This window comes from Bacillus rossius, unplaced genomic scaffold (genome assembly GCF_032445375.1).
Source record: "Bacillus rossius redtenbacheri isolate Brsri unplaced genomic scaffold, Brsri_v3 Brsri_v3_scf494, whole genome shotgun sequence".
In the NCBI taxonomy this organism is placed as follows: Eukaryota; Metazoa; Arthropoda; class Insecta; order Phasmatodea; family Bacillidae; genus Bacillus; species Bacillus rossius.
The window spans coordinates 16,092-25,000 of record NW_026962694.1 but is presented as its reverse complement, the minus strand read 5'-3'; the positions used below and the strand labels follow the sequence as shown (position 1 = coordinate 25,000).

General features: G+C 50.9%; 1 non-coding gene across 1 annotated transcript in view; it reads right to left on the bottom strand.

The window, feature by feature from the left end:
* The window catches only part of LOC134544767 (small subunit ribosomal RNA), a 1,989-nt gene extending 76 nt beyond the window's left edge, over positions 1-1,913 (bottom strand). Inside the window, exon 1 of the ribosomal RNA XR_010078027.1 lies at positions 1-1,913. This exon is cut by the window's left edge and continues 76 nt beyond it. This is a non-coding gene — a ribosomal RNA (small subunit ribosomal RNA).
* Positions 1,914-8,909: the final 6,996 nt, after the last annotated feature.

The window sequence follows — 8,909 nt, the reverse complement described above, 5'->3', positions numbered from 1 at the left end:
TCTTTCCAGCAACATCAGCGGCTCGCGAAGAGCCGTCGCGCACCGGTCTGAAGACCTCACTAAATCATTCAATCGGTAGTAGCGACGGGCGGTGTGTACAAAGGGCAGGGACGTAATCAACGCGAGCTTATGACTCGCGCTTACTGGGAATTCCTCGTTCATGGGGTACAATTGCAAGCCCCAATCCCTAGCACGAAGGAGGTTCAACGGGTTACCCGGCCCTTTCGGGCTAGGAGGACACGCTGATTCCTTCAGTGTAGCGCGCGTGCGGCCCAGAACATCTAAGGGCATCACAGACCTGTTATTGCTCAATCTCGTGCGGCTAGAAGCCGCCTGTCCCTCTAAGAAGATCATTTGTCGCCGGTAGCACGAAGGGATACCGGAAGCGACTAGTTAGCAGGCCAGAGTCTCGTTCGTTATCGGAATTAACCAGACAAATCGCTCCACCAACTAAGAACGGCCATGCACCACCACCCACCGAATCAAGAAAGAGCTCTCAATCTGTCAATCCTTCCGGTGTCCGGGCCTGGTGAGGTTTCCCGTGTTGAGTCAAATTAAGCCGCAGGCTCCACTCCTGGTGGTGCCCTTCCGTCAATTCCTTTAAGTTTCAGCTTTGCAACCATACTTCCCCCGGAACCCAAAAGCTTTGGTTTCCCGGAAGCTGCCCGCCGAGTCATCGGAGGAACTTCGGCGGATCGCTAGCTGGCATCGTTTATGGTTAGAACTAGGGCGGTATCTGATCGCCTTCGAACCTCTAACTTTCGTTCTTGATTAATGAAAACACACATGGCAAATGCTTTCGCTTAGGTTCGTCTTGCGACGATCCAAGAATTTCACCTCTAACGTCGCAATACGAATGCCCCCGTTTGTCCCTGTTAATCATTACCTCGGGTTCCGAAAACCAACAAAATAGAACCGAGGTCCTATTCCATTATTCCATGCACACAATATTCAGGCGAAACACTGCCTGCTTTGAGCACTCTAATTTGTTCAAAGTAAACGTGCCGGCCCACCTCGACACTCGGTGAAGAGCACCGCGGTAGGATTGCATCGGACCGCCGACGCGCGGGGCCCAAGCATGCACCCCGGGACGAAACACCCGCATCCAACCCGGCCTCCGCGAAGAGGTTACGAGAGGAGGGGCGAACGCCCGAGGGAAGGGGCTTGCCGCGGCCGACCGCATCCACCGGCAGGACGTCCGCACGGGCATGCCAGTTAGACACCGACGAACGGTGAACCGACAGCGTGGGACACAAGTCCAACTACGAGCTTTTTAACCGCAACAACTTTAATATACGCTATTGGAGCTGGAATTACCGCGGCTGCTGGCACCAGACTTGCCCTCCAATGGATACTCGTTAAAGGGTTTAAAGTGTTCTCATTCCGATTACGGGGCCTCGGATGAGTCCCGTATCGTTATTTTTCGTCACTACCTCCCCGTGCCGGGAGTGGGTAATTTGCGCGCCTGCTGCCTTCCTTGGATGTGGTAGCCGTTTCTCAGGCTCCCTCTCCGGAATCGAACCCTGATTCCCCGTTACCCGTTACAACCATGGTAGGCGCAGAACCTACCATCGACAGTTGATAAGGCAGACATTTGAAAGATGCGTCGCCGGTACGGAGACCGTGCGATCAGCACAAAGTTATCCAGAGTCACCAAAGCAAACGGACGCAGACGAGCCACGCCGATTGGTTTTGATCTAATAAAAGCATCCCTCCCATTTCTGGTCGGGACTCAGTTCAGCATGTATTAGCTCTAGAATTACCACAGTTATCCAAGTCATGTGGTACGATCTAAGGAACCATAACTGATTTAATGAGCCATTCGCGGTTTCACCTTATTTTGGCTTGCACTTAGACATGCATGGCTTAATCTTTGAGACAAGCATATGACTACTGGCAGGATCAACCAGGGAGCTGCTAGCAGCTTTTTTTTTCGTTCGGAGGAACCTCCCGGGTCCGCAGAGCACCGGGTCCGAATCTTATGATGTACATTTTTTTTTCCTTCTGTATCAACAAGTACGGGGGCGACTTCCCAATATCGACACCCGCTTTGCAATTGCAAAGTCTTTCCTTCCATCTCTAATTAATTTTCCTAGGGAGTAGGCGAGGCCAAACTTCCAAGGCTTTCACTGGCGAATATATCGCGCTCTTAGAAACTCGCATGGTACTTGGCGAGTGGATTTCAAATTATATGATCGGTGCCCACATTCGGGCGCGGCCCACTGCGGGAGCAGACCGTTGGCCCGTGGGCTCGCTGTGAACTAATTTGCCCACTGGTCCGAAAAGTATTCATTTCTAAACACCTTTGGCCAGGGCTGAAGACCGCGACTAACCCCTTTGAAACTTGTCTCTCAGGGAGCTGCGATCCATCAAACATTTCATTGTTAACAGAGGGGAACCATTACTTGGTTAAGACGATAGGACACGCGTTCCCCACCATTTCGCATCCAATCGAATTGCCGCACAAGAGCTCGTTACCTGAGAAAGGTATAGCATTGGCTCGCAGCTAGTGTATTGCAGTTCAGACAGATAGGCCACTTTAGATAGTTCTTAGTGTTCACAGTTATCACCAAGACTAGACCCATATGGATTTAATTCTTCAAGGAGCAGCGGTCCACCAATAAGAGAGATGAAGACATGTTTTCGGATGGCCACAACGCCCCCTCGCCACCCAAATGTGCATGTTTTAAGTGTACATTGGGAGTCGACGGAACATCGGGAGTCCGCTTGCTTTCTCCGGATCAGCTGCCACCCCCCTGATCTACCAGATAGACAAGAACATGTCTTCTCCACCAATCTCATCCACCGAAGCTCCGATCATGGCTTCTTCTACCTTTATACTGATATACCCCCACGGAGCAACATGCGGGCAAGGGAACTCTTGCTACCCTTCAGTAAAGCAGGTATCTCTTATAGATGGTGACTGCACCTTGGCCAGGATTGAAGACCGCGACTAACCCCTTTGAAACTTGTCTCTCAGGGAGCTGCGATCCATCAAACATTTCATTGTTAACAGAGGGGAACCATTACTTGGTTAAGACGATAGGACACGCGTTCCCCACCATTTCGCATCCAATCGAATTGCCGCACAAGAGCTCGTTACCTAAGAAAGGTATAGCATTGGCTCGCAGCTAGTGTATTGCAGTTCAGACAGATAGGCCACTTTAGATAGTTCTTAGTGTTCACAGTTATCACCAAGACTAGACCCATATGGAATTAATTCTTCAAGGAGCAGCGGTCCACCAATAAGAGAGATGAAGACATGTTTTCGGATGGCCACAACGCCCCCTCGCCACCCAAATGTGCATGTTTCAAGTGTACATTGGGAGTCGACGGAACATCGGGAGTCCGCTTGCTTTCTCCGGATCAGCTGCCACCCCCCTGATCTACCAGATAGACAAGAACATGTCTTCTCCGCCAATCTCATCCACCGAAGCTCCGATCATGGCTTCTTCTACCTTTATACTGATATACCCCCACGGAGCAACATGCGGGCAAGGGAACTCTTGCTACCCTTCAGTAAAGCAGGTATCTCTTATAGATGGTGACTGCACCTTGGCCAGGATTGAAGACCGCGACTAACCCCTTTGAAACTTGTCTCTCAGGGAGCTGCGATCCATCAAACATTTCATTGTTAACAGAGGGGAACCATTACTTGGTTAAGACGACCGGACACGCGTTCCCCACCATTTCGCATCCAATCGAATCGCCGCACAAGAGCTCGTTACCTGAGAAAGGTATAGCATTGGCTCGCAGCTTGTGTATTGCAGTTCAGACAGATAGGCCACTTTAGATAGTTCTTCGTGTTCACAGTTAAGACCACGGCTAGACCCATATGGAATTAATTCTTCAAGGAGCAGCGGTACACCAAGCATTTCATTGTGTACTAGAAAGCACCTCTACCATGTAACAAACATACGACCACCAAATTTCTGCTTACTTCCCCCAGCGGATAGTATTTGCTAGTATCATCCACAAAGTAAATCAATTTTTTCAATGTACCGCTTCTTGGGGGAACTGGGCATGAATCAATCAAGCATTTTGAGGTAGCATGTCCGCTTCACCGCGAGGTGCTCTGAATACCATTATACATTCTTTTTCATCATCCACTTTCAGACCACTACAAGACCCATACTGAATTAATTCCTCAAGGAGCTGCAGTCCACAAAACATTTTACTGTGTACTAGAGGGCACCTCCACCATGTAACAGAAAACATACAACCTTCTTAATTTAATTCTGCATTGTTTCCCAGACGATTTGTTAGCCATACAACAGTACCATCCACAGTAATTCACCTCTTTGAAATCCAATGCATTGTAGAGAAACTGAGGTGGTAGCATTCAAACCGTTCTGTAATGTTAATTCTGCTTCATAGAAAGGTGCTACAGGTTCCACAATAATTAATTGGATATTTTTGCAATATATATAGGGCGAGAAAACTCGGGGGGACTCCCTTTTCATTTATGTACATATTCTTTCCATATTGCAAATAATTCCAATTTTTCCCGATTGCATGTCCCCCTAATATACCCAAAATGGGCCTATCGATGGGTTCACAAAGGTACCCAAAATATGAGATTTTGACTGAAAGAGGCTGGCTAACTTCCGGGAACATGATCATAGGAAATAGGTCAAAATCCCGAATCGCAGTTGTTTACGAACAACCACGAACGGAGACTTAAAATAACCTATAAGGCTGGAATTCATGGGGCCTGTATAACAGGCATTTACACAGACTCTCGGGAGGGAGGGCTCTGTGGCCGGGAGAATTTTCTGGCTCCCCGCCCGAAACTTTTCAGAGTCCCTAATGCCTGCTTGAATGTGAATAAGCAGAGCCCGGTAGCTGATATTTTGCCGGGGTGTGGAGGCCCCGGTCGCCGCCAAATTCCTCTGGTCACAGCTTGTGTTAATACACATGTTAATTTTACATGCAAACCACCAATGACAATTTTCCTCGGCCGCGGAGGCCTCGGTCGCCGCCAGAATTTTCTGGTTCCCGCTCAATATATTGCAGAGTCCTGCAGGCCTGCTTCTGTAGGAATATGCAGAGCCCGGTAGCTGATATTTTGCCGGGGTGAGGAGGCCTCGGTCGCCGCCAAATTCCTCTCATCCCAGCTTGTGTTAATACACATGTTAATTTTACATGCAAAACCACCAATTACCATTTCCTCGGCCGCGGAGGCCTCGGTCGCCGGGAGATTTTCCTGGCTCCCCGCTCAATATACTGCACAGTCCCGCAGGCCTGTCTCCAGTGGAATACACACAGTCCGAGAGCCGAAAATTTGCCGGGGTGTGGAGGCCTCGGTCGCCAACAGATTGCCATAGGCTCTGGCTGCAATATTTACCGTGTATTTTTTCCCTCCAGAGACACCACTACACCCTATATAACCCAAAATGGGCCTTGACGCGTGTACACGCGGAGCCCGAGCGCCGAGAGTTCTCCCGGCCGCGGAGGCCTCGGTCGCCGGGAGAATTTCAACGGCCCCTGCTCGAAATTTTTCTAAGTCCAGAATGCCTGCTTCTCCCAGCCTGTGTTAATACACATGTTAATTTAACATGTAAAATCACCAAGGACCATTTCCTCGGCCGCGGAGGCCTCGGTCACCGCCAGAATTTTCTGGCTGCCCGCTCCCCATGGGTAGACGCGCTGCCCAAGCGCCGAGAGTTCTCCCGGCCGCGGAGGCCTCGGTCGCCGGGAGAATTTCTCCGGCCCCTGCTCGAAATTTTTCAAAGTCCAGAATGCCTGCTTCTCCCAGCATGTGTTAATACACATGTTAATTTAACATGTAATATTACCAATGACCTTTTCCTCGGCCGCGGAGGCCTCGGTCGCCGCCAGAATTTTCTGGCTGCCCGCTCCCCATGGGTAGACGCGGAGCCCGAGCGCCGAGAGTTCTCCCGGCCGCGGAGGCCTCGGTCGCCGGGAGAATTTCTCCGGCCCCTGCTCGAAATTTTTCAAAGTCCAGAATGCCTAGTTCTCCCAGCCTGTGTTAATACACATGTTAATTTAACATGTAAAATTACCAAGGATTATTATCCCGGCCGCAGAGGCCTCGGTCGCCGCCAGAAATTTCTGGCTCCCCGCTCAATGTATTGCAGAGTCCCGCAGGCTTGCTTCTCCAAGCCTGTGTTAATACACATGTTAATTTAACATGTAAAATTACAGAGGATTATTTCCCCGGCCGCGGAGGCCTCGGTCGCCGCCAGAATTTTCTGGCTGCCCGCTCAATGTATTGCAGAGTCCCGCAGGCTTGCTTCTCCAAGCCTGTGTTAATACACATGTTAATTTAACATGCAAAATCACCAATGACAAATTCCTCGGCCGCGGAGGCCTCGATCGCCGGGAAAATGTTCTGGCTCCCTGCTCGAATTTTTTTTCTAAGTCCCGATTCGCTATTACAGGCTGGCGCACGGAGTCCGAGGGGCGTAAATATGCCGGGTAGTGGTGCCTTCCGTCGCCGAGACATTTTACAATTGCCTGGGAGCAGTATTTAACATGTTAATTTTTTCCCCTCGTGACACCACTACCCCCTATATAACGCAAAATGGGCCTTGCCAAGGGGGCGCGCAACGCCCGAGCGCGGGCGTTTTTCCCGGCCGCCGAGACCTCCATCGCCGGGAGAATGTCTTCAGCTATTTGCTAGATTTCCCGATTCGCCCCGCACGACAAACAACCACGAACGAGGTGGTTTTCGAGAGTTCTCCCGGCCGCGGAGGCCTCGGTCGCAGGGAGAATTTCCCTGGCCCCTGCTCGAAATTTTTCTAAGTCCAGAATGCCTGCATCTCCCAGCCTGTGTTAAAACACATGTTAATTTAACATGTAAAATTACCAATGACCATTTCCTCGGCCGCAGAGGCCTCGGTCGCAGCCAGAATTTTCTGGCTCCCTGCTCAATATATTGCAGAGTCCCGCATGCTTGCTTCTCCAAGCCTGTGTTAATACACATGTTAATTTAACATGTAAAATTACCGAGGATTATTTCCCCGGCCGCGGAGGCCTCGGTCGCCGCCAGAAATTTCTGGCTCCCCGCTCAATATATTGCAGCGACCCGCAGGCTTGCTTCTCCCAGCCTGTGTTAATACACATGTTAATTTAACATGTAAAATCACCAAGGACCATTTCCTCGGCCGCGGAGGCCTCGGTCGCCGCCAGAATTTTCTGGCTGCCCGCTCCCCATGTGTAGACGCGGAGCCCGAGCGCCGAGAGTTCTCCCGGCCGCGGAGGCCTCGTAGCCGGGAGAATTTCTCGGGCCCCTGCTCGAAATTTTTCTAAGTCCAGAATGCCTGCTTCTCCCAGCCTGTGTTAATACACATGTTAATTTAACATGTAATTTTACCAATGACCTTTTCCTCGGCCGCGGAGGCCTCGGTCGCCGCCAGAATTTTCTGGCTCCCGGCTCAATATATTACAGAGTCCCGCAGGCCTGTCTCCAGTGGAATACACACAGTCCGAGAGCCGAAAATTTGCCGGGGTGTGGAGGCCTCGGTCGCCAACAGATTGCCATAGGCTCTGGCTGCAATATTTACCGTGTATTTTTTCCCTCCAGAGACACCACTACCCCCTATAAAACCCAAAATAGGCCTTGCGGTGGGTACACGCAGAGCCCGAGCGCCGAAGTTCTCCCGGCCGCGGAGGCCTCGGTCGCCGGGAGAATTTCTCCGGCCCCTGCTCGAAATTTTTCAAAGTCCAGAATGCCTGCTTCTCCCAGCCTGTGTTAATACACATGTTAATTTAACATGTTAAATTATCGAGGATTATTTCCCCGGCCGTGGAGGCCTCGGTCGCCGCCAGAATTTTCTGGCTCCCCGCTCAATATATTGCAGAGTCCCGCAGGCTTGCTTCTCCCAGCCTGTGTTAATACACATGTTAATTTAACATGTAAAATCACCGAGGACCATTTCCTCGGCCGCGGAGGCCTCGGTCGCCGCCAGAATTTTCTGGCTCACCTCTCAATGTATTGCAGAGTCCCGCAGGCTTGGTTCTCCAAGCCTGTGTTAATACACATGTTAATTTAACATGTAAAATTACCGAGGATTATTTCCCCGGCCGCGGAGGCCTCGGTCGCCGCCAGAATTTTCTGGCTCCCCGCTCAATGTATTGCAGAGTCCCGCAGGCTTGGTTCTCCAAGCCTGTGTTAATACACATGTTAATTTAACATGTAAAATTACCGAGGATTATTTCCCCGGCCACGGAGGCCTCGGTCGCCGACAGAATTGTCTGGCTCCCTGCTCGAATTTTTTCTAAGTCCCGATTCGCTATTACAGGCTGGCGCACGGAGTCAGAGGGGCGGGAATTCGCCGGGTAGTGGTGCCTTCCGTCGCCGAGACATTTTTCTATTGCCTGGAAGCTGTATTTAACATGTTAATTTTTTCCCCCTCGGGACACCACTACCCCCTATATAACCCAACATGGGCCTTGCCGCGGGTACACGCGGAGCCCGAGCGCCGAGTGTTCTCCCGGCCGCGGAGGCCTCGGTCGCCGGGAGAATTTCTCCGGCCCCTGCTCGAAATTTTTCAAAGTCCAGAATGCCTGCTTCTCCCAGCCTGTGTTAATACACATGTTAATTTAACATGTTAAATTACCGAGGATTATTTCCCCGGCCGTGGAGGCCTCGGTCGCCGCCAGAATTTTCTGGCTCCCCGCTCAATATATTGCAGAGTCCCGCAGGCTTGCTTTTCCCAGCCTGTGTTAATACACATGTTAATTTAACATGTAAAATTACCAATGACCATTTCCTCGGCCGCAGAGGCCTCGGTCGCCGCCAGAATTTTCTGGCTCCCCGCTCAATGTATTGCAGAGTCCCGCAGGCATGCTTCTCCAAGCCTGTGTTAATACACATGTTAATTTAACATGTTAAATTACCGAGGATTATTTCCCCGGCCGTGGAGGCCTCGGTCGCCGCCAGA